Raw genomic sequence first — 27215 nt, forward strand, 5'->3', positions numbered from 1 at the left:
TAAAAGGTACGCTCCTTTAAATCGCAGTCCGGGTGGACTGGTGCCTGGCTATCCGGCGTCCGAGTACAGGGTACAGGAGATTCGACCAACAGCAGTTCTGGGAAGGTGATTGGCAAACTGGTTGGCCACACCAGCTCAAGAGAAGAAGGCTCTTGCAGATGAAGATCTTCTCTCGTCGTGTGGAGAAAAGTGGTGAGACGCTGCAGCAGGTCTTCACCGGTGGTTCAGTCGTTGCAGATGTCTTTGGCTGCTCTCCTCTTCGGCTTCTTAGTTCCAGTGGCGACGTCTTGCTCTTCCAGTCCTCAAGACCCTGCTTTTATGCAAAAAGATCCCCATTCATACAGCCTAGTTGTCACTCACACAGTGGAGTGGCCATCTTGGCGGGAGACCCTCCAGCCTATCAGGATAGAGTGCGACATGGGTTGCTGAGGCAACCCTGTCCAGGAATCCTACTCCCCCTCCCACACAATGGACCCACCCCAGTCTCAGTGGCGCCGAAAGGAGGACTTCTCGGTAGAAGCCCGCCAAACGGACGAACAAAGGATCCCCAACCTGGGTTAGGAGTTTAGAGAAAGACACGAGAAAGAAGGTATATTAAAACAATGTGTCAACAACCGCTATCTTACCTTACCATGTAACTAAGTCATTGCAAGTAACAGCGCCTCAATGCCCCTGGGCTGTTTGTGCGCTATATAAATGTAAATAAATAAAGTTCTGGCAAATAAAACCTACCGGACCAAAGTTAATATTAAAATGCACCGGCGGTATGTTAGAGGCTGTCAGAAAAAGTTGTAGCCTCGAACAATGGGAAAATCCCATAGGGAAATATTCGCTGTCGAATATTTATGGTAGTAACCACTCCCACCAGCCAGAAACTTTTGAGAGAGGGACTGTAGGGTACCCTCTCGAAAATGAACATAGGGGGAAAAACTATTAACCCATCGCAGTACCTCCATAGTAAGCTGGGTTGTACTGGTTGCGTTCATAGGATTTGACTAGTAAAGTCAATGGGGACTTTACATGCCCTGGGAGACAATAGTCAGTTCCAGGGTATGGAGTCTATGTTTGGGGGTCGCTACGACACCCCTGTGTCACTGCACTGAGGGTGATGTGTAACACATGTGAATAAAGATGGTTCCTATGGGGTTGAGAAAAGATCCCATAGGCATTAAACACAAAAATAGCTTAGAACACACATAGCAAAAATGCCTAAGAGTTGGAAAAAGAGTCTCACTCTTAGCAGGTAACAAGAAACAAACCCTTCAAATCCAGCAAAGCTGCTGGGGGACTCTTTAGGTAAGGGAAATTAGCCATAAAATGAGAATTCTCCCTAACAATGCGCATTCATACAGATACCACGGTGGGATTGGAGTTCCCAAATATGACAAGCCAGAGGCTCCATGGCCAGGGCAAACAGAATTGGGGAAAATGGGCACCCCTGTCTCGTACCACGAGTAGGGTAGAGCAACTCCGAAGCCACTCCGCTTGTATATACAGCAGCGCGTGGAGCAGTATAAAGCAGCCTAACCCACCTAAAATAGGTAGGACCAAACCCTGAGCGCTTCAGCACCTCGAAAAGAAAGGGCCACTCCACCGAGTCAAATGCCTTTTTGGTATCAAGCGCTACCAGTGCTATTGGGACCTCAGGGTTGACATTATGCATCAGCATAAATAAGCGCCTTAAGTTATACTGGGTGGACCGACCTGATATAAAGCATGCCTGGTCCGGAAGCACCAGGGCTGGCATGTGTGGTAAAATTTGATTAATATTTTTGCTAATATTTAATTGTCAGCGTTAATTAACAACAGTGGTCTGTAAAACGCTAGCTGACGGGGTTCCTTCCCTGACTTGGGGAGCACTGTCACCAAGGCCGATCTGGTTGTCTCAGGAAGTGAACCTCTAGACATAGCGTCTTCATACATCCCCAGCAGATGGGGAGTTACAATGTCAATGTATGCCTTGTAGAATTCGTCTGTGATGCCATCTAACCTGGGCGCTTTGCCATTGGAAAGCGATTTTATAGCTTCTCGGACCTCCTCATCCGTAATGGGGGCATTTAGTGCTCCACCCCGTTCACTGTCGAGCCAACCCAGCGCTACCTCATTAAGGTATTCAACCAGCTTATCTCGCCCACCTGTACAACGCGAGGCATATAACTGCGCATAATAGTTATAGAACTCTTTATTGATCCCACGTAAATCTTTAATGGCCTCACCGTCCGCACCTATAATATCGGCTATGGGGGCAATTTGTCTCTCCTTTCTAATGGCCCAGGCCAGTGTTCTACTCAGGCGATCTCCCTCCCCATACCTAATTGCCATTATAGGGTCTCCCAAATATTTTTCTTCACTCGCTGCTTCACTTGCTGCTACTTGCTGGTATTTCTCCCTAAGCGGCCTCAGTTTGTCCTGTATTGCTAGGTCATCAGAAGCGCTCTGCTTAGTTTCTAAGTCACTAATAGTTCCCTCAAGTCTCCCCATGGACCCCCTCAGTGCCTTTAGTATCCCCCCTCTCTAGATATGCAGCACCCCCCAACGTACACTTTAAACGCCTCAATATTGTACTTTGGCCAGGCCCTGAGCCCGTGTTGGCTTGTAAATATGTTTGGATGTCTTGCTCTATGCCAGCATGAAAGGCCACATCCTCCAGAGATGCAGCCCGGAACCGCCACTGAGGCGGAGATGGGGAGTACGCATTATTATTAATATGGACCAGAACAGGGGAGTGATCCGAGAGGGTACGCGTAAGTATCCTAGCTCCCACAGCACACCTGGCGCCGGAAGCCATAATATAGTCAATTCTGGAGGAGCTGCAGTGAACCCCAGAGAAAAAGGTGTACTCTCTAGCAGTTGGGTGCTCCTCCCACCATAGATCACAAAGGTTATGATAAGCGGCAATAGCAGACCATGCCCTAGCTGCCTGCGGAAGCACCTGCTGTTGTGAGGCCGATCTGTCCAGGACTAGTGTAAGGGCTAAGTTGAAGTTGTCCGTCCAGAGTATTTCGTAGGCAGGGAATTTATGGATGTGCCTAGTACACTGGTGAAAAAAGTCTGAGCTGTCTACATTATGGGCGTATATATTTATAATTAAGATTTTTGCACCACCTATTTCTCCCGCCAGCAGTATATACCGGCCTCCTCGTCCTTGATCTGTTAGTGTAAGCGAAACTGAAGGGATCCATGGATGTATATCACCACCCCTCTAGCATGTGAAGAGTAGGATGAGCAATACCTATGTAAGCCCCAGCCTGCTAGTCTGGGAAGATGCGCATTGTTAGCCAAGTGTGTTTCTTGTAAGCAGAGCATGTTGACCTTATAATTCCTACTGAAGTTAGCTATGAGGCGAGATTTCTTTTTGTTCGTGAATCCTCTCACATTCCACGTTATTATTGAATGCTGCCTACCCTGCATGTCACTCATCCCAATACAACCATAAAGTACAGAATGCAATGACACCCATCAGCCCACTATCTACATTAAGCATGGTATTAAGGGACCAGGACCCGCTATATTTAGCACTTGTGCCAGAGCATGCACAAGACGATACATTAAAACTATCAATACAATTCCCAAGTAACTGTGAACATCTCACCTCCCACCCTTCTCCCCCCCACTCCCACCCACGCCAGCAACCATAACCAACCGCCTCACTGCCCTCCCCCCGCAACTCTACCCCCAATCCAGCCATAGTGAAAAAACTTTAAACTCAACTAAACAATACTGCAGTACCTGCGGCAACCGGGGCCACTGAGGGCAGCTCTAGTGCTCCATATGGCTACGGCTGAACCAGTAAACTTCTCTCTCCCCCTCGCCCCAACGCCCCATGTGCCAGAAAGAAGTAACATTGCCCCAAGCTTCCAACACTCCCCATCTAGGGATATCAGTGCTAGTTCAGGAGGGATGTCGGGGAGATCCCCCTGGCTCTGGAAGGTTCCTGGCAAATTGCTCCGCTGCATCTGGAGCCGTGAAGAAAACTGCAGCCCCTTTATGCTGCACCCACAGCTTAGCCAGATACATCATGGAGTATTTTGCTCCTTTACTCCGAAGGATGCTTTTAGCCGTTTGGAAGGTCTTCCTTTGGTCTTGAACAGCTGGGCTGAAATCAGGAAACAAACGTATAGTGGAACCTTCCCATTTTAATTCTTTGTTCTCCCTGGCTGCTCGCAGTATGTCGTCCCTGTCCCCATAACAAAAAATCTTTGCAATAATAGGGCATTCTGGGGCGCCCTGTGGTGGTCTGGGGGCCAATGAACGATGCGCCCGTTCCACCATGTACATGTTAGATAAAGGCGGACTGTCCAGGACATCTACCAAGAGCTTCTCAACAAACTTTTTCCATATTGTCTATGTTGGTCAACTCCGGAACACCCGTGATCCGATCATTGTTCCTCCTCGATCGTCCCTCTAGATCCTCGTTCTTCACAGCAATTTTCTTGACCAGTTGCAGGGGGGATGTGACCTCACGCTGCAACGAGGCGACATTGTCCTCTGTAGTTCCAATCCTCTGCTCTGCTTCTTCCATACGCCCACAACGTTTTTCTATCTGTACTGCCAAGACATCAACCTTATAAGTGAGGGCATCTATTTTGACCCCAAGTTTGTCCATACTCCCCTTCAATGCCAGCAGTGTCTGGTTCAGGGCCGCAATGTCCACCTGTTCCGCAACTGGAGTCTGCAAGGGCGCCGCCTGGGACTGGCCCTGCTCCGGGCGGGCAAACTGCTCCATCCTTACCCGTCTCTTCTGATTACCCATGGGGCCAAAAGGGAGGGGGGAACAGAGCCGGGTACTCCAACCCAAATGAAGCCAGTGGTTGTGCAGTTCCTCAACAGGCCCGGCACAAGCCTCACCCCCAACAGCCCCTACAGCCACCCCAGAGGAATGGCAGTCCAATAAAATAGGCACCCGGAGCTCACCTCCTCAACCGAGTTCTAGACAGCAGGAGCTTCAGTTAAGTGTCAATGTAAGTTTGTTTTCAGATGAGCCGATAAGCAAGCATGGATGTTGCAGATATACCTGTGTCAGCCTAAATATGTAGTTATGATCCAAGCTTAACAAGAATCACTCGCACTCAAGAACGGCAAGAACGTCTATCAATTTCGATGAGGGCTGAAGAGCAGGTTCTAGGAAACCAGTGCAACATTTATAACAGATAATAGACACTGCTTGGATAAAACCTGCAGTACAGGTTGTCCCCCTATGCTTTAACAGCGGGGATCAGGGGCACGTTGTTCAACACACACGCTCTTGGCGTCAGCTTCTGAATTGCCCAATTTCTTGTTCTCCGATGAAAGCTAGGTCACCCCTTTAATGGATGTGCACAGACGGGGGCAGCCACAGTTCCCTCGTGTGCACCCTATGGATTATACTAAAGGCTTGCAAGCATGGTGTAAAAGATATGCCAAAGGTACCACATGCATATTAATGGGAGGATGCCAATGAAATCGTAGGTTTCAGACGCACATTTTCCGGTAATTCCATGGGTGCGTCACTAATGTCACAGGATTGCAGACATGAACATTTCAGCTTACAGGCATAAGGACCCAGGCAGATTGTGTGTGCTGCTTCCAAACGTTAAGATCTGCGCCACTCCAGTTAAGTTGGACACGCCGCTCCACAACCTGCGGCTCCCTCTCTCTAAGCCGCCCTCAACCTCGGAGCGGGCCAGTCCACATGCAGCCCCAAGCCTGGCCGCACCTTCCCTCCCCAGGGTGATTACCAGGTAGAAACACCACCCCAGCGCTGGTGTCAGCCGGGGGTCCGATCCACCAGCGTGCTGCCCGTCTGGACAATCCGGGGCCCACAGCTCAAGGACCCAGCAGCACCAAGGAGAGCCGGAGGGGCGGAAGGGAGGAGACCGGCTTCAACTGCAGCTAAGCACATCCGGAATGGCAGGCTCGCTGGCAGGAGTCTGCTCACCTTCTGCAACGAGCGTCAGCTTCTGCCCAACCCGGGGAGGCGCCAACCCCCTGTACCCTTACACACCGTGGCAGTGCTACAAGCACCTCATTGGCCCGCCCGTCATCACAGCCGGCCTTCTCATATGCGCCCAATCACAGTTCCGCCTGGGCCAACGCTGCTGTCTCAGGCAGCTTGGATCCCTGCCGGCGGGCAGGCGGGACCGCCGCAACAGGTACAAGCGCGCCGGTGGCCTCCTGCACCGAAGGTCACTCTTCCCCCACTCTCTTCTAACGAGTCGCCAGGCCCTTTCGTAATTGCGCTTCACGATGCAACAGCAGGGCACACAGGATCGTCCGGGGTGCCAGATGTGTGGATTCACATCAGCAACGCTCAGGGATTCGGGGGTAGAGAAATCAGGATGATAAAAGGAGTTTAAGTACAGCCGTTACCGGAGCTTCTCAAGCAGCAGCCATCTTGGTCTGCTGCGCAACAGCGCCACCCCGTGACAGCATTTTTTAAGCCGGATCTAGGGGTGGACTATGCCAAAGACAAAGCCATCTATAACGCTCACCTGGTATCCACTGGGACGGCGCTCAGCCTGTTTTGACCTCTTACGACCTCAAACCCTTATCTGGAGGCTTTTCGACTGGAGACTGGGCCTGAAACACAGGATTGGTAGAGTTTAACTCCCTATTGTCTCTGTGTGCTTGAACCCCTTCCTCCCCGGGATACAACCCTTCCCTCTGATCCACAGCTCACCTTGTTTTCTTGGATAGCGTGCTCTCCGTCCTGCTTTTACCGCAGGGGCACGTTGATTGATGCAGGCTTGTTGCTGCCTAATTACTTCACTGGCAAGAGTCCGACAGGTAAGTATAATGAGTCTTTTGAACAGTTCTCTAACTTTGTTCCTTTCCTTCCTTAGATGATGGCCGGCGTCCGTGGATAGCGGCGTGCTGCTGAGATGAGTGCCGCTGAAGGTGAGAGCGCGATGCACGATGCACCCCTTTCGTAGTTGCATTGAACTGAGTTCTTTTTCTGTGTATTTTAGCTGCCGCAATGTTTTCAGCGTGGATGCCAGTTATGAAGAACAAATGCGGTGGATAAGCGCGGTATGCGGCGCCTCTCGATGATTCCACGCTAACCTGTAGTGTCTTTTCCCTCTTGCAGATGGATGAGAGGTTCTAGAGACAGAGTTCCCCCAGAGCGGCTGGGATTCAGGTAAGCGGTAGAAGCTCGTACAGTATTTAAAAATAAGCGAAGATTTGCAGAATGCTTGCCAATGCCTTTTTTCTGTTCTTTTCTCTTTTCCTTAGGAAGCAGCCTGCCGGGATGGGAATGACACCGCCGAAGATGCCCGCAGAACAGAAGGAGCGATGAATGATGGCCAGAAGCGCCGCAAGGTAAGGCTGTTCCTAACGGTGTTCTTGTTCTTGCAGGAGCTGAGCGCAGAAGAAAGATGCAGGCCTACTGGAGACCGACCTGAACACGGTGAGTGTCACGCTGCAGTTGCAGAAAACGCAAAGCACGTTTCTCAGCCTGGGTGTGGCTTAAATAGTCTCTGGGTATCCCAGGTGTCTCTGGGCTGAACCACACCCAAAAGACTAGACCACACATGCAGTTCTGGGAACCGAAATATGTGGGGGCATCCATCTTGTCCCCATCAATGCACAACAAGTCCAATCCCCAATGTTATCCTATGGGAGTGAGTGAGTCTGGTGCCACAAGCGAAAAGACCAAGACTATTAAGTCATCGGTGTGGGCCGCACACCCTTTACCCACTCTTGGGTTCAACAATTTAATGTAATAAGTAAATGAATTCTTATTCCAGTTTGGTTGTATTTTAATACTTTATTTTCTTAGTTGCTCTTAGTTGCTTATTCTGTTTCGATTTTTAGAAGCTATAACAATATAGCTTGACCATTTTAGGCAAGTGCTGAGGCAAACAAAAATTCAACCCTATATGGCTAATGCATTTCGGATCAAAGGATCCTTCGTCAGAGCCGGGTTTTTAAATTATAGCTATTTCAGAAAACACCACAACATAACATCCATGTGTCGTGTATTCGCATATTCACATCATTTACATATATTAACATTTCATATAGCATATTAAGTCATTACGGATTGTACAGGACGCCCACGGTTACATACACACAATCAACAGATAAGAGAAACACAAGCATGAGAAATTCGTCAGTGCATTTATATACCAGTTCGTAGTTCCCATTTGTCGTAGCATTTGTGATTAGGTTCCGTTAATGGTGCTCAGTACCAAGGTTATCATACTGTGAGTTATCTCATATTTGTTTTCTAAGCGCTTATTAGTCCTTATTCTGTTCTGTATAATTATATACATGCACCATGTTCTTATCGTGATCGTTCATGCTTGTGAAGTCTAATTTTATCCGTCACTCTATTTGTAATCTTATGCTGAATGGTGTTCTAATTTACATAATCTAATCTCACTCTATTGTGATAGCTACTTGTGATGATTATTACTCTAAAAGGGTCACTGACCTGTTTGCCGCTGTACATCCTATCCACACGGGGATACATGCCTCGTTAGTGGAAATCTACGAGCAAAAATGGGTAGAGGTCGTGTTAGCAATTAGCTACACATTTTTAGCTATACAGGCTTAATGTAGCAAGTGGCGATCGCTTTCTGCTTACCTTACGGGAGCGTTCGAGCGTCCTTGCTCTCTCGCACGCTGATTGCAATTGCTGCTTGTGTTCCTAGGCGTTGTTATGTCAACGCTGGGTACCAATATGGCTGCATGCAGTCGTGCATGTCGGCCATTTTGGTGTGGGCATTATGTGCATGTTTGTGCAACCTGCTGAGTGCGTGAGTATTAACTTGTTTATAGTTGAGAAAATCAACATATGTGGATGACTGCTAATATTCATGTAATCTGTGTGTGGAAAAGAAGTGTTGGTGACGATTCATGGGTGGTGGGCAGTACCATGTGTGTAAACTATCGTTATCTTAGTGGCGTGCACTAAGGAATTGTCACTCAACTATATGTCAAGGTGCTTCTGCTATTCACTGATAACTGAACCTTTTTGCTACATAATGACTTAAATATATGCCTCTTTACACATAAACATACATGAGTAGAAAGAAATAGAGTTCCTTTGATTTCTTAAAAAACAGATTCAATCCTATTCTTTTGAGCAAATTAGAATTACATTAATTTCATAAAAAACTATTTAAATCCAATTCTTCATTAAGACCTTTTGGGCACAATGCCTCCAATCTGTCTATCCAGTAGGCTTCTTTCTGTTGCCGTCTTTTCTTAGTGTCAATATGGGAGCCCTGTGGTTCTATGGTTTCCAAGACCTGAAACTTAACTTGTGCAATACTGTGTTTCTTCTCATTGAAGTGTCTCGCCACTGCTGAGTTAACATTTCTATTGCGTATGCATGATTTGTGTTCATTCATGCGAGTTTTAATTTTTCTGCCTGTTTCCCCTACATAGTATAGTCAGCATGGGCATCGTATGCAGTAGATACAGTTCTCTGTATTGCACGTGGCATAGTATTTAATAGAAATGTTTTCTCCAGTGTATGGGTGGGGGGCCACCCCTCCTTTAATAATATTGTTGCAGTTACTGCAATTTAAGCAGGGGAAGGTTCCTGTTTTTTTGGGGTTATTCTTTTTCCAAGTCTGACTCCAAGTGGGTCTTTGGAGGGATGGAGAGGCCCTTGAGGGCCATGTAGATGATCGTGTCCTGCTCCAGCATGACATCTTGGAAGGCTGGGGACATGAGGGGCAGGAATCATGACACCATCTTCACGTTATTCTATTCGAAGAATGGAGAAATTATCGAAGTATCAAAGAGATTCCTGTCAAGGAATGAAGCGTAAGCGCAGGAAAACGGAACTGAAGCCAACGGGCGCTGTGCACGTTACATATACCTGCGGTGATGTCAACATTGAGACGGAGGCCTCAGAGGGACATCGAATCGACAGGTATCGACGCACAGCGCCCCCTGCTGAAAAAAACATTCTGAAGCAGCAAAGCTGAATATTGGAAAAATCAAGGATAAGGAATACGTGGGAGGACACAATCCATTCGAAGGGTAGGATTATCATCATCCAAACAATCTATGCGTGTCAGAATTCTCAGCTTATCCTAGAATCTGCTCAGATCTAACTTCTACCAGGGTCTTGAGGAGAAGGAAAAAGATTAGTCAGTCGAACACTTGATTGCCGGGACCATAATAGAAAAAGGAATGGCAAGATGGTCTAACCATACAACAAGAAAGGCAGGAAAGACTGTCACAAGATCAAAAGAGCTACAAATACGAACCATATATGGCCAGCCTAATGTGTAAACCCGTTAACAATTTCAGACAAGTGCCAAGTAGCAGTAATCTCCAAAATAGTTTGTTGCTGGCGGCAAACCGCTTATATATTTAAATCCTCCAACATGTTCAGCTTTGATGAGTTTAACATAATGTGTGAAAGAGTCTCAAATAATTTCAGGACCAAATAAAGGATCCCTAAATAGAGCACACTAGACTAATATCAATAAAATTGATAACAGAGATGAGACCACCAGTCTCACTGCCAACACGTGCATGCCCTCAGCCTCTGGGCACAATATGGTCTTCAAATGAGGGAGGAGTCAAAAATATTAGCTACACCTCTCCCAATTCTAGAGCTTCTAGGAGTATGGATGATGGACATGTTAGGTGGTAACATAGTAAGGACTGAGGCACCAAACCTTCCTTAAACCATATTTCTATAATAAAAACAATATCAGGATTGTTAGTTTCAATAAAGTCAAATAACTTCATAGCATGTTTCACACATGGGCGAGCAATGATAAGTAACACTTTAAAATGATTATACTCTTATTGTTTCTTGTATGAACAGTGTACATGCAAGCATTTGTGGGAGGTTTTAAAAGGATACTAAGTTTATTAGCAAGTAATTCAAGCATTAGAGCCGAATGGGGTCCTCTAGAAACATACAATTCCAAGGAAATAGCTAACTCCTTCACAAGCCATGAATCCTTATGCCAAAGCTTCAATAACATATCATTAGAATATCGAATTGCCTTTATCTGCTTAGTTATCCGATTAGCCAGACCCAACCAGGTGAAAGGCAGTTTGCCCGGATATGCCATACGCATGATCCTGTGGCGCTGGGGCGTCACCTCCCAGCTCATATAACAAACCTTCCAGCAATATGATTGTTGCTTCTCCCAACTGATTAAACTGCTGATACAATCCAACTCCATAAGTGAGTACGAAAACAAAGCAGCTCCGCCTGCTCCAATTAACACTTCCCTAGACATGGGGCAACAGTGTAATAAGCTGCAATTCAATTCAGCCACGATTCAATTCCTAAGCAAAATTAGACCCCACCTTAAGTAAAAAGGTGCAGTTCCCCTCCCAAATCAGGCAACCCCACCAATCCAAAAAGTAATAATTCAACCAATAGAAAGATTAATAAGCAAAATTCATGAAATTATCAAAAAAACGGGCGATTCATAAAAAATATAGTTCACGATTTAGTTAGCAAAAAAAAGGCAGCAATATGAGGTATTCAATTGTTACACAAAATGGGAACATAATGTGATGTGTATTGTGGATAAAGCTGTAACATGGCTCTCACAATGTATGTTAAGGAAAGTTGCATTAGAATACCTTTACGACAAAATATGTACTAGGAATATTCCTGTGCTACTGTTGAACATCAACATTACATAGCTGAAACCAGAGCAGTGCGATGGAGGACTGGCAAGCTTCCCCACCCCCTGTCAAGAGGGGATGGAAACCCAGCTTAGTCTGGCATGGGAGGCCTACCGCGGTGGAAGCCAGAACCAGCCGCAACTCAGAGGGGGGAAGGAAGGCAGGCAGTTAGGAGGGCACCAGACCCAGTGCCTTCTTTATATGGCTATAAAGCCCGAGCTAGTCAAGTGCGTGCCAGATCTACTTGGCTGTTCGGCGTTCGCTTTTGGAGGCGCTTTGGAGGAGGCAGCGCGTGTGAAATCACTTTCCCACATTGGAAAGTAAAGCGGACTGAAGCCCCGCCCAACCAGGAAGTGCGGGTTGAAAAGGCGACCACAGCCATCCTTGCGGCGTAAAGCCCGAGCTAGTCAAGGGCGTGCCAGATCTACCTGGCTGTTCGCTCGGTCGCTGTGTTGCAAAGGTGGAAACCGCACGAGGGCACGAGAGGCTGCCATAGTGAGACCTGACCTTGGTGTAAACACAGGAGGAGCTGCACGACTTGCTTCAATGGGTCATCTGATAAGCGATCCGACGGAGCGGGGGCTCGAGACGGCGGCTAAAACAAGGCTTCAGGTAAGAAAACGTCTGGCCTCACATCCGACCACTTATACCTCACCTTCACCACAACGCCATTTGAAAGATAAACAAACTAAGTTTTTAAAGCAGCTGAAGCTCCCTTTTAAGAAAGATAAAACTTTGCTAGAACAAGACTCAATAAATCTCTCGCAAGATTTGCAACAAAGTCTAGTAATGCCACTTACCACATTACAAGGAGAGGAAGCAGCTATTGAAGGAGATCCTGTGTGCTCACCGCCGTACCCCACACAAATGATATATATGACACCTGGGACAGCGGGTGAAAACCAGGAGGTTTTTTCCCCCACAGACACCGACAAGGGAGGCACAGGGGGATAGCCCTGGAATGGATACCGTGATGGCAGAAAAGATTCCTATCAAGCCAACACAGAATCTAGCGGAAGTAGATAATCCTCTGCCTCCACCCAAACCCGACCTCCCTGCTCTGCCTTTGGAGAGCAGTCAGTCTATGAATGAGGATCACTCCTCCTTTCCCACTACTGCTGACGCATTCTATTCAGTGGATGGCCTTCTTCCTCTGGACGCTCAACTGTGTGAGGAAGCTCAGATAATAGAAGAGCACTGCTTAATGAGCAAGGCGGCGGGAGGGATCAGATCTGACGCTACCCTCCCCTCAGACGACAAAACACAGCCCAAAGCCATCGGAACCTGACTATTCCATTCTCGAAATAACTTCAGAAGTAGAGAATAACGTGGAAAAAGAACTTTCACCTCTGGTAGAAAAAAACCCCCTGATAGAAGAGGTCGATCAAGTGAAAAGTAGCGAGATCATTAATAGAAATGTTGAAGTACAATTAGAAAACAAAGATACTTCTCCAGGCACCAGGACACAGGAAATTCGAACAAAACTTGACGATCCATAAATTTTTGCAAACCATGAACTTCGGCCACTAAAGCAGTTGAGGACTGCACCTGAGCACAGAGAAGGTGGGCCTATGAATCTAGTACAGGTGAGATCAGTGCCAAAGTCTTAGAAATTTGGCACGATGAATCTCTCTGAGCTGAGAAGGAATGCCCTGGAATATCTCTGCCCACCTGGGATATTAAAAATAAAAATATCAAGACGATACCATGCTAAGTGAGCAAAATCAAATTCCCAAGTGGGGAGTTAGAAATCTAATGGGACAACCAGATATCCCAACAGGGAAAAAGAGAGTGGAACGTAGGCGCTCAAAGACAGCACCTCAAAGTAACTTAATCCTGGCTGAAAAACCTATACAGGACATATCGATTCTAACTGGGAAAATTACATCGGAAAAAAGGAAAAGTCTATCATTTATAAAAGAAAAAATAGATGCACTCGATGTGGAGACCTTCCCCACGAATCTGAATCAAAGATCCTGTAGAGACAAGGAGACTGCCTCTTCTACCCCAACAAAAAACCTCGCTACTAAGAATAAAGAGGAATCCTTCCAGAGACCCAAAGAAAATACGGAAATGAAGATTGATGAAAACTCGCTGGACAAAATAAGCAATGGCAGCTTTAAATATTGCAATTGCTCCTTATATCAAGCTCTATGAAAACATCAATGATTCTCTGCAAACAGTTCTCGTAGTAAACTCCAAAACAAGGGAGCAAACACTAGAGACGGTGGAGTATCTAAAAAGTTTCGAGCAAAGGATGGACCTGGAAGCAGAAAAGTCCAATGAATGGCAGGATAGGCTAAATGAGATGGCTCGTAGGGACTCAAAGGACAAGCAATCATTAATGGAGGCTATATTGGAAGCCCATAAATGGCAAAATTCATCCATTCAACAAGTGCTGGTTAAAAACGCAAAGCCTGATGATGATAGAATGGAAACAGCGGAACCATGCGTACCAGAAGGTCAATCCTCAGTACCATCAGAAGGAATTACACAGAGACCAGTGAAAAGAGGACCTCTTGTCCTAGGGAAGGGCCTAATAAAACCTAAAAGAGGTCACGAGGAAAACAAAACCGCCTAGTTTAATAATCCTCTAGGATCAACGGAAAAGGTGCAAAATGATGAGAACCTCAAATCAAGCTATGAAATATTTCAAGACGTTCAAAAGGAAAGTAAACAAGTAGCTACAACAGGTGGAAAGCCATCTACAAAAGATGTGCAGAATAAATTGGAGAGAAAAATCGAAGAACCAAGTAGTGAAGAGGACGGAATGCGGTTCAAGAGCCTTCCTAAGAAATATGAAATTACCAGATAGAGAACTACTAAGTAACCCAGCAAATAAACCAAGGGTGGAATTGAAGATAACTTCTGGCAGCGAAAAGAAAATCTTAAAAATTCAGACACCACTGGAAATAGACAGTAAATCAGAGACTGATGGATATCTAAGTAACTTGATTGAAGTTATTGAAGAACATCTGGAGGATGAACGCTGGCAAAATATAAGTCCATCAGAGTGGCATAACATTGATAACCAGCTGTGCAATTATGAACAGGAAGAAAAAGCAAAATACGAGCAAAAAAGGGAAAGATATAGAAGGAACAGTGGTAAAACGGAAGAAAGGAAGATCAATGAAGCAAGGAAAAGCTGGAGGAGGGATGAAAATCAAAAAAAAAATACAAAAACAAGAGCCAAAGCCACTAAAAAAACAGAAGAAACAAAGGGAAAATTGCAGAAAAAGGACACTGAGGAAACGCCCAAGGAGCGAAGATCCAGAAGAAAATCGCTCAAATCCAAAAGTGGACTTCTGGAAAAAATTGGAAGATCGCCGTAGTTTCAGACGGCATGCATCGAGTTCGATTAGCAAAGCTGACCTTAGTGACAAAGGGAAGTTGCAAAGACACTCTAATAAGGGCCAAAATGATGAACAGTATCACAAGGCAGCAGGAAGCAGAAAGCCCTCACAAGAGATGTCCACTTTAAGATTGGAAAGAGCGGCAAAGAACTGCAAACAAATAATTCTGAATAGAAAAAATGTGATGTCCATTTTCAATCAATTGACTATCCTCAGAAAAATGTCAACGGATGATATTCTGATCATTGAATTTCCGGAAGAAAAAAGACCAGATGTGATAACACTACATCTTATTTCACAAAGGATAAAAGAGACTATCTGGAAAGCTAGGGAAAGATTAGCTGAAGCAGGTTTCAGACTATCGGAATCCGATCCATTGGAAAGAAGGAGAAGACAGTTAACAAATGAAAACTCAAGAAACGAATACGAAAACTACGGGCCGAAAGTTCCCCATAAGAAAAGCAAGAACTACGGCTATAATATATCAGAAAGCGAAAATATGGATATTCCGGTCCCTAAACGAATACAGTATATGAACAGAGAACATCAAAAGTACAGAGAAAAGGCTCCTCAGGATGACAGGAATAAAAGTAGAGAGGCTCATAGGCCCAGGAACGGCTCCCAGTGGGAAAAAATGAAATTTACGGTGGACAATTCAAACTCAAGAAATACACCACAGATGTCTATGACGGAAGCGTCGAAACTGAAAGAAAGAGCAAATAGAAGTAATGCTCATGATCAGAAGAAAAAAGGAGAGAGTGACCTAAAATCTGAAAAAAAGAGGCAATATGCCGGGAAGGAGGCAGAAAGGGGACAATCCCTTCTAGCCTCATGGAACTCCAGGGGTTTTTCTAATCTTTTTTCAGGAGACTGTGCCTTCCTGGGGAAATATGATATCGTATGCTTGCAGGAAACATGGATAAGAAGACTCCCAATCTGTGAAGGCTACGAGGTGTACATAAACCCAGCAAAGTAAGGTTTATTAGGCAGACCACGTGCTGGCCTCCTGACACTTATAAGAGAAGAAAGTGACCTTAAGGTGCTGCGACACCACACCCCCAACCCTTATGTCCAGATTCTAAGGCTAAAGAAAAAAACAATTACACGAAATTGGAATCCTAATAATTAACACCGATTGGAGCCAAATGGACTGTGTAATTAATACCTACCTGTTCGATATTATGTTGGAAATTGACGAGTCAATGATAACGGAAAAAAATCAACTTATTCTCCATTGTGGAGATTTGAATCTGAAACTACTGGACATAACTGGGAAACTGAAGCTGAACTCCGCGCTAGAGGGGAATGCCAAAAGATGGATGGAGGAAATGGAAATAAGAGAAATGAGACTTTTAAATGGTCAGACAAAAGGAGACTTACACGGAGCCCCAACCTGGTTCAATGGCTCTAGCAGTGCTGTGTTAGACTACTGTTTTGTAGCGGAGAATACTCTTAGCTGTATAACGGCAATGAGAGTAAAGAAGAAGAAAACCAGTGACCACGCCTTACTCGAAAATGAACTAAATTGGGACTCTGGGAGGGACACAGGTCCTCCTCAACCCCTTCTAGAAGTAACAGGGGGCAGAAATTGTCTGAGAATAAAGCTACCAACAATAGTCAAACTCTCGCACAACTATTAAAATCATGTCGAAAAACATGCAGAGGAGGTTGAATATAAATGGCTTCTCAAAGAGTTTGAGATACAACAAAAGGGGAAAAACAATCTCACCATAATAAGAAAACGCGCATATAATGCTGATCTGGTAGCCAAGAGAAAGGAACATCGAGCTTTACTCAGACGTCTAAAACAAAGTGACCAACCTAATAAAGAGGACCAAATCCGGCATTGTAAACAATCCTATAAAAACTGGCTTTCTGCTTCAAAGGCATGGCGAGCATAATGTGACGCAGCAACAATGCTAACAGCGCTGCAAAAAGCAAACACACGTATCTTATGGGAGATTATCAATAAAGGAGAGGACTTTCAATCAGCTCTGACCATCTCACAGGTTTCAACAGAGAATTGTGTCAAACATTATACCAGTCTCTTCAAATCAACTGCTGGAGAAGAATCTAGTTTATGCCCTCAAAATCGGAATAAAACACCCTGGAAAATTGACTTTGATTATGAGTACATCTTGGGGATTATTAAAAAGCTTAGCTCCTCACGAGCTGCCGGGCCAGATGGCATCTCAAACCAATTATTGAAAGAGAATGGAGAAGAATGGGCAAAATTTATCCTACAGCTCTTTGAGCAAATAAAGAAGAATAGAAGTATCCCGTCAACATGGAAGGAGGCGTTGATAGTCCCTATATTTAAGAAAGGTGATCGGGAAGACCCGAAAAATTACAGGCCTATCGCCCTCCTGGATTCTATAGGTAAAATCTTTGCCTCCATCCTCCTAAAAGACTTGAAAAAATAGGCAACGCAGGCAGGTCTACTAGACAAGCGGCAAACAGCCTTTGTGAGCGTGGTCGGCACCACCCTGAACTTATTCATCTTGAACCTACTAAAGCTCTGGGCACTGGAAAAAAAAAACAAATCTGTATTTGGGCTTCATAGACTTGGAGCAAGCCTTTGATGGAGTTAATCGAGGTATCCTCTGGGCGAAATTGAATAGCTGGAATTGCCCGGCCGATCTCCTGGAAGCAACTCAGGAGCTGTACACGGGAACATCCATCCAAATAATAACAACAAAAGGAGGAACCACCACGGAAAAAATCAACAAATTTAAAGAAATTAAACAAGGTTGTGCTCTAGCTCCATTTCTATTCATTTTGTACCTGGCAGACATGGCGGAGTCCCCGAGCAAGATCCAGGCTTTCCCGCCGAAAATAAATAGCAAGGAATTAGCTTGGATCCTCTAAGCTACGATGTGGTCTTTATTGATCAAACTGCTGTAGGTCTGCAACGACGCATCTCTGAGTTCAAACAATACCTGGATAGAAATCAAATGAAGATAAATATAAAGAAATCGGTTATCCTAGTAATGAAATCGTCCAGAGGGCCAAAACCAAAAAGAATGAACTTCGTCTGGACCATTGATAACCAACATTTGGATACAGTGGAGTCCATGATATACCTGGGAATAAGAATCAACAAAAATGTAAATGAATATGGCCAATAATCTCTCATCAGAGAAAAATTGCTAAAACTAACGAATCAGGGAAGAGCCTTACACCGAAGATATGGAAAGTATTCAACAACGCCAATATTAACTTTCTATAAACAAAAAGTGGTAGCTATCCTGTCATACGGCGCTGAATCCATGCTAAATCTGCGCTGGGAAACCTGGGACATTGTAGAAGCATTTTTCTGGCCAAAGATCTTAAGACTACCAAATTATCTGGCAATCTCGACAATAAGGCACGAATTAAAACTTCAATCTCTGAAATCAATAGTTCTATGGAAGACCATTGCTTTCTATAGAAAATGTATCCTGGAACCTCGTCCTGCACCTTTCGAGATCTTTGCTAAAACATCATTGGAGGAAAGACAAAATTCTCCACTTGTGGAAAACAAAATGTCATATGGTCTTATTACATTACAACATAAATGAAGAGACCCTTAAAACAAATCCAAACAAAGCAAAGAAGATCCTGCAGGAAAATGACTGGGACGAAACGAGTACCCTAAAGCAAGGTAATAAATTATGCCTTAACATCATTTGGGAACGTAAAACCCTAAATGTTCCCCCGTCTTACCTGAGGAAATTTCCATCGTCGCACTACAGAGATCTCTTGATGCGCTGTAGGCTCAATATCCTACTAACCAAAGAGGTTTTACTGCAAAGAAAATTGATAGCCGCTCTGGATGCAAAATGTCGATTCTGTGGAAACTCAAATTCTATCGAAACAAGGCACCTGGCGCTATCCTGTCCTAAATTAGCATCAGAAAGAATGCAATGGCTGGGGGACTATGTCTTGCATACTAACTGAAGCACGGAAGAGGAATACTGGGTGAGACTGATGACAGTGGAAAAGCTTGGCAAAACACTTGACGTGCTAAAGTTCATTGAACACCTCTTAGGAAGATCCGACCAAGACACGGCCCCACGATCCCTGGGGGGACAATGGTCTGGCCCACCCACAAGTAAAAATGACACTAGTGCCCTGGAAGCACGAATTTTTGGCTCTCATTAGGCTAGCAAGGAAGGACTAAACTGGAATCAAAATGCGGATAAAGATGTGTGGGAGTGTTACCAAAGTGATGACAAGTCATGCTGTATTATGTTAGAGGTTAAAAAAAATATAACCAATAAAACATAAAAAAATTCAAAATATATATGGCTGTACCATTGACAATGGAAAGGAACCATCTTAACCACCCCATACCTCTATTCCCACTTTCTCTCCATTTGTTATATGAAACTACAGACACCAGCAATCCCAGCACTGGACCAAAGAAGAAACAACTTAAAAGATCCTTAGGAGGGGGACTGTGTACCAGCACACCACAAATGGCAGCACAATACAATAAACACTTCTACTTGACACAGCAGTGACGACCACAAGTGTCTATGCATAAGCGGGACTGCCCATACAGCAATAGTGCTCACTGGCAACAGAGTAGCAGAATGGCTGCCAGACTCGCACAGCAATCCACTCCATGATGAACCAACACTTACCTGCATATGAGCCCCATTAAAAAATTCTGCAATCCCACAGACTTTGGAAAGGCTCATAAGAGCCAGAATATTTGTAGTAGCGGCACGCCATTAACAAGCTGTGGTGGGCATGCACGAGAATGGGGAGGGACTAACACCCAAACACCCCCCCCCGGACACCACCACCACCACACCTCCCTTTATCTGTATTCTGCTGAATGTAAGGCGTCCTGGGCAGAGAAGACATGGATTAATTGGCCTGGGAAACAAGAAGTTGAGAACCAATGGAAGGAGGATGGGGAAGATAAAAGGGCATCGGATACAAGAAGTTCTCGGTTGTTCGGGTGAGGTTAGAGTAGCTGGAGCAAGAGACCAGACGGAGGAAGGCCGGTATAGAGGAGCGTGGCAGCAATTTATAGAATAAGTGACATGCCGTTATGGTTGGTGAGAGAAAGAGGAACTATGGTGAGAGTGTGCATGCAAAGAGTGTGAGGGGAAGGGGCAGTAGGAGAGCCGAGAGTGAGGGGTTTACTAAAAGAGTGCAAGAAGGTTGACTGGAGAGAAGGTGGGGCAGAGTGGTAGCATTTTGGAGCGGGAGTAGTGGCAGTGTGGAGGGGGAGGAATGGTAGTTTGGAGGGGGTTGAGTAGTAGTGTAGAGAGGAGAGTAGTATTGGTGTGGAGGCAGAGACACTGATGAGCAGAGTAGTAGTATTAGCGGTATAGGAGTGGAGTAGTAATAGACCAGTGTGAAAGAGAAGTAACAATTGAGGAACAGCTAGAGGGAAAGGGAAAGCATGAGGCAACCGGAAGGAAGGACAGGGTGCAAGTAGTGAAACAGAGTATTACATCAGGGAAAAGAGCATAAGTGTGTAGAAGACCAGAGGAGTGTCCAGAGTAATTGAAAGGCCATATCCAACTGCATCCCCCGATAGGCGTCTCCTAGATTGTTCCCACCACAGTCTAGATAAGGCGTTTGCCATCACCATCATATCACTAGTACAAGAACGGGTCTGAGTGAACACCTGGGCTACATTGGAACAGCCCATTCTTAGGTAGGAATGAGAGGGACGGTCAATAGGCCCTTGGCTGAATTGAAAATAAAAACCCCTATCCTCATCTGGGAGTTGGTGTATTCTTGTGGCCATCTGTGACAGCAGGAACAACACTTATGAAAAACCAGCCTGATGGATAGTCCAAGGTTCAGACACTTGATCTGTACAAATAGGCAAATACTCCCAACAAATAAAAATAGGGAGTATAAAAAATAGAAAACAATGGACAAATGGAGCCTACCTGTAATTCTCCCCACAAAGTAGGGCCAGCAGAGCACTGGAACAGAAACGAGCTCCAGTAATATTACTGCTTGTTTCTAAAAAGGATCTTTAATGGGAAATGTTATCTTTGAATCGTCATGAATTACTAGCGGGAAAGAAGAATGGATTATTAAACAGTATCTGTTCCAGTTAAATATATACTCTATTGGAAATGGGAATTAGTTCCAGTACCTGAAAAAAAAACATTTTTCTCCACATTAAAAAAAAACCAGGGAGTCAAATAATGACACTTCAAAATCTTATCTGAAGCATGTTTGCAACCCGGTCAAGTGGAAAGAGTGGGCACAGACTCTGACCTATAGTAGTTTTGCCTACCCTTCCCCTCACCCCAGTCTACACATAAAAGACTCTCACCAAGGTCCACCAGGATGTCCTTTAAACACAATCGCATAGGTTTGCCTTAAAGGTAGATAGCTGCAGTGGAGTACCATGTCTTGTAACTAGAGGTCCTTCTTCTGAAATGTATTGTTAACAGTTAAAGATGCATGATTATTAACAGGTTACTCACCGTAGTGACCACTTTACTCCTAGTCCATAGTCCCCTTGCCTCCATACTTGTGGGACATGTCTCCGTCCTGTGGGACGGGACCGGAGCACTTTGTAAAAAGCATCCAAATTTTTCCAAAAATGTGTCCTTCCTCTCTTTCCTGTGCGGGGCCCGGCACGCTGCCGTAACCCCGCCCACCTTGGCTCCGCCCCGCGCATCGCCCCTCAGTCCTTTTCTTTGCCAGGTCAGAGACCCATTACCAATACAGAGAAACCTTATTAGAGGGGACGGCGGGCGGGCGTATGGAGGAAAGGGGACTATGGACTAGGAATAAGGTGGTCACTACGTGAGTAACCTGTTAATACTCCTACGTCCCGTCCCCTTTCCTCCATACTTGTGGGAGATTCCCAAGCACTCCTTACAGGAACTACGGGTGGATGGAAATACCCCTTACTGAAAAAGGGTCTTCAGCACAGCCTGACCAAACTGAGCATCAGCTCTAGAACTCACGTCGAGGCAGTAATGCTTACAGAAAGCAGGTGGAGAGGCCCAAGTAGCTGCCCTAGCGATGGTCTCCCAAGGAACATACTTCTGAAAAGCAACCGCAGCTGCCTTGCCCCGCACCAGGTGTACATGAATACCTTTAGGAGGTTTCAGCTTTTGGACAGTGAGACTCCGTGATACAGGCGGCAATCCACCTAGAGATAGTTGCCTTAGACGCCTGTTTGCCTTGAGGGTTGCCGAAAGTCACAAAAAGTTGAGAAGAACTTCTAAGCTCGGAAGTCCTATCCAGGTAGAACTTGAGAGCTCTTCGGACATCAAGACAGTGTAGAACCCTCTCCGCCTCAGAGGCGGGGTTCGGAAAAAAGACCAGTAGGGAGATCGATTGATTCAAATGGAATTCGGTCACCACCTTTGGCAGAAAAGCCGGATTAGTTCGAAGGACTACCTTGTCCTTGTGAAAGACCAAGAAAGGATGCTCCACCGACAATGCCTGGAGCTCACTCACTCTCCTTGCCGATGTGACGACGACCAAAAAGGACACTTTCCAAGACAAGTACTTGAGGTCCACAGTAGCCATCGGCTCAAAGAGTTTATGGCACAGCACCGTCAGGACAAAATTCAGGTCCCATGGCGGGTGCGGATTACGAACTGGAGGGTAAAGGCGTGTTAAACCAGCAAAATGCCTCTTTACCACTGGGTTAGCCAGAGAGTACGAACACTGATCCGTAGCGAGATAAGCAGAGACCACTGAAGGGTAAGTCCTGCATGACAGAACATGAACCCCTGACTCTGCTAGGGAGGACACAAAGGACAACACCGCGTCAACCGTGGCCCCCCTTGGATCCAATTTCTTCTCTAGACACCAATGGCAGAACCTGAGCCATTTACTCTTGTACTGACATCTGGTTGAAGGTTTTCTGGCTGCCTGGATAATACGCATGTTATCCGCAGACAAATTCAGATGCTCTAAAGACCTGAACTCAGGCACCAAGCCGCCAAGCTTAGCGATTGTGGGGAAGGGTGCCACAGCTGCTGCTCCCCCTGGTGGAGAAGATCGGGAGTTACCGGTAACCTGATCGGCGGATAAACCGACAGGTGTTGGAGTTCTGAGAACCAAAACCTGGCCGGCCACCACGGGGCTATCAGTAGAAGAGAACAGTTCACCGAGTTCTTCAATTTCCAAATTGCCCGGTGAACTAGAGGCAGAGGCGGGAAGGCGTAAGCTCTTATGTTGTGCCATGGAATCTCTAGAGCATCCCCCAGAGAGGAGGCTCCCAGCCCTCCTCTGGAGGCATACAGAGGAAGCTTCTTGTTCGTCGCCGTTGCGAAGAGGTCCACCTGCGGTGTGCCCCAGCGCGAGAAAATCCCTGAGAGGACCTCCGCCTTCAACTCCCACTCGTAGCTGACCACTGTCCGCCGGCTGAGGGCATCTGCTGTGACATTCAGCTGGCCCGGGATGTGCACTGCAAGCAGCCAGACACCATGAAGCACGGCCCACTCCCAAATCTGGATGGACAGGTCCACGAGGGGGGGGAGACTTCGTTCCCCCCTGCTTGTTGATGTAATACATTGACACCACACTGTCCGTTCTTATGCGGACCACTCTGTTGACAATGACCGGTCTGAACGCCTTGAGCGCCAAGAAAATCGCCAGAAGCTCCAAATGGTTTATGTGCAGGAGCTTGTTCTGAGGCGACCAGAGGTCCGAGACCTGGAGGAGATCTAATGTCGCACCCCACCCTAGGAGGGAGGAGTCCGTCGTGATCGTCACCATAGGGACCGGGTCCTGAAACCCTGCGCCCCCAGACAGATTGCTGAGAGATGACCACCAGTCCAGGTCTACCCTCATGGAATCCGGAATCATTATCCACATGGAGTCTGGGTCCACTATCTGACGAAATGAATTCCGAAGGGCCATCTGGGTCTGTCTCATTTTGAGACGAACAAGAGGAAGAGCCAGCACACACGAGGCAATGAGGCCCAGAAGCCTCTGGAACCACCAGGCCGACATGCTCTCCGACTGCGCAAACATCTGACACGTGGCCAACAGATCCGCCATTCTGTCCCCGGTCAGGTATACTTTGCAGTGGATCGTGTTCCAACGAAAACCCAGAAAAATCAGGTCCAGAGAGACCGTCATGGAGGATTTCCGCCAGTTCACTGACAGCCCAAGATGGAACAGGAGCTGAAGGAGAGACTGGAGGTTGCCCGCTGCCGCCAGCGGACAAGGGCTGCGTAGAAGCCAATCGTCCAAATAAGGATACAAATGGATACCCTGAAGACGAAGATAGGCCGCAATCACCGACATCATCTTCGTGAAGACACGCGGCGCCGAACTGAGGCCAAAAGGAAGCACCCGAAACTGGAAGTGCTCCTCTCCCAAAGAGAAACGGAGGTACCTCCTGTGTGGAGCCCAAATCAGGATATGCATGTACGCATCCTGAAGGTCCACCACGCTGAGCCATTCGCCCGCCTGCAACGAGAAGCGAATCTGGCCGGGCGTGATCATCTTAAATTTCTCTTGGGGTAAGGAAAGATTGAACTGGGAAAGGTCTAGGATGGTGCGCAGGCCAGCCTGGTTGGGTTTGGGCACCGTAAACAGCCAGGAGTAGAAGCCCTCCCCTCGCTCCCCAAGGGGAACGGGTTCCACAGCTCTGAGGAGCAGAAGTTTCTGAACCTCGGCCTTGAGGGAGGGTGAGTCCGACAGCTGAAAATGAGGGTTGAGGGGTGGGGTAGGGGGCAGGGGGTAAAGGTAAGCGGAAGCCCGCCCGAGCGACTGACCAGAACCATCTGTCTTCTGTGATGGTCTGCCACGCCTCCCAATGAGACCGGATGCGTCCTCCCACCGGGGTCTTGTGCGAGCACAGAAAAACTTTGGCAGGTTTATCGGTGGCGGTGCCACCTGAACCTGATGAGGAGGCTGAGGAGCGGGTGAAATACCACGTACGCTGTTGTCTACGGCGGTTATTTCCCGCAGGAGTGTCCACTCTGCGCGATTTGCTGTCGAGGAAGCCCCTGAAACCAGAAGAAGGTCGACTCTGCGATAACGGTCTCTGAGGTTTGAAAGGAGCCTTAACCAGAACAGACAATGATTTAGCCGTCTGAGTTCTATCCTTGGTTTTGGTGAGCTCTACATCAGTAGAATGAAAAAGCTCCTTACCATCGAATGGAAGGTCCAAAACCTTGTCTTGCACTTCCTTCGAAAACATGGTGGCATGCAACCACGCTTGCCTTGAGGTATCAACCCCGAGCATCATGCCCCGAGTGGAGGCGTCTACGTGATGAGCCGCAGCCTCCAGGAGATCCTGGGACAAGACCCTGGCATCGGAAAGGCCACCTCTGAAATCTTCCAATTTCTCGACCGGAATATGCTCCTCAAACTCAGACAGACCTTTCCACATCCGCATGTTAGCTCCCGCCAAAATCAATTCGGCATTGGCCTGCCTGAGTTGCAAAGCCGAATTGGCAAAGATTTTCCTCCCTAGGGAGTCCAGGAGCTTGTCCTCCTTTCCCAAGACCTGAGTAGCTGTCGCGGAAGAGGATGCTGCAGGTCTGGACTGCAACGTGGCTGCAGCCACCACTGTGGAGGAGGGAGGCTGACAAGACGACAAGGCCACTTCCTCCGAAGAGTGCAGCCTGTACCTTGCGTCAATCTTTTTATTGACGAAAAGTCCTGAGTGTGGCTTCTCCCAGACTCTTCGGACCTCAGCCAAAACATCCTTCTGCACGAAAAGGCCGGTACGCTCCAAAGGAGACAGGGTGAACGCCCCAGAAAGCACGCCCTCCTGTGGAGCAGGTGCCTCGGGAACCGGGACATCTGAGAAATTCATCATGTCCAGTACCCGGTCATGAAAAGCTCTAACAGAGCGGGGGAGGTCCTTGTTGTCCTGCTCGCCTTGAGGGTCATCCGACAGGTCAGGATCCTGCTGAACCGTGTCAGGCACTGCCTTGTCCACTGGGGACAACTGTGGCAAAGGCGGAAGAGCAGGGGCAGGCACCACGGGCAAAGGAGGCGTCGGCGGAACCACCAGAGGAACGGGTGGAACCAGAGGCGCTGGTGGACAAATTACCTTAAAAAGCCCTTTGAAATACTCCCTCATGGGGTTGGTGCGCATAAGCGCTTGAAATTTACCGAAAAAAGCATCCTCAGGAGATTGCTTCGGAACCTGAGGAGGCCTCTCATGAGGTGGGCAATTCCAGGGACGTAACGGAGAAGGGTGCCACACCGGGCCCTCCGCCGACGTATCCACATAAATCAAAGGGGCCGCCCCTGCAGGCAACGAAACATTGTGCGGAAGAGGCTGTCACGCTCACCCGATTCCCACGGAGGCGCAGGTCTGGCTTCGAGTGCTGATGCTTCTTCTATGGTGAAGCGCAGGACTCTGAAGATGGACTCACTGGCTCGCAGGAATATTCCCCTGTGCGTGAAAAGGGAGTATTACCTACTGACGGAATAATGCTCAAGCCTCCCACTCCCTTCCAACCCTCCACGATACCCTTCCTTGATTCCCCGTGAAGTCTCACCTTAGGGTCTGGAAGGATGAGTTCTCCATCCTGCTTCTGATGCAGGGGCGCGTTGAAACCCAGTTACTTCACTGGATTGAGGTTTGATGGGAGTTCAAATAAGCTTGACTATTCAGGTAAGGCGCTGTAAGAGTTCTGTAGCAAGTTCAAAAGTTCAAGCTTAATAATAATGTTCATTGTCTTATTGCAGCAAGCGCTAAACGCTTATGTCTTTTTCCCCTTAGGGGCCGGGGTTCGGAATGCCGGAGATATGGCGCCGACCCGAAGTGAAACGTGCAGTTCCAGTAAATGACAGGTAAGTTCTGGATGAGCATTCGGGTAATGTCTTTGCATTCGCTCATTCAATGTCTTTGTCTTTTTTCCCCATAGGGGCCGGGGTCCGTAATGCCAGGAAGCGACAGGACCCGAAATGAAATGGGAATGACCCAACAGGTAAGTCTTAGAAGGAAACTGAGCTTTTCCTATTCCCTTCCTTCTCTCACCTTGTGTTCTTGTCTCTTTCTCTCTAGGCTCTGGGAAGTGGCTGCGGATCCGGATGATCGATGCTGAAGATGGAGGTGCCCAGGAAAGGTGAGTGAAATGCAGCGCTGCAGCGATCAAAGCGAAATGCTTTTAAAATCATGTCTTCCCTTTCAGGATCGTCGGTGTGAAGTCTCCATGATGCAGCTTTAGCAGGTAAGGTCTTCTTTCTCTCCAATTCTCTCTTAGCAGGTGACCCAGGATGCTGACAGGCGTGGCTGAAGTCCAGATGCAGGAGCTAACACGGTGAGCGTCCAGCTGCAAGGAGCAGAACAACGCGAAGCGTGAG

This window comes from Ambystoma mexicanum, chromosome 9 (genome assembly GCF_040938575.1).
Source record: "Ambystoma mexicanum isolate Mex_15411 chromosome 9, UKY_AmexF1_1, whole genome shotgun sequence".
In the NCBI taxonomy this organism is placed as follows: Eukaryota; Metazoa; Chordata; class Amphibia; order Caudata; family Ambystomatidae; genus Ambystoma; species Ambystoma mexicanum.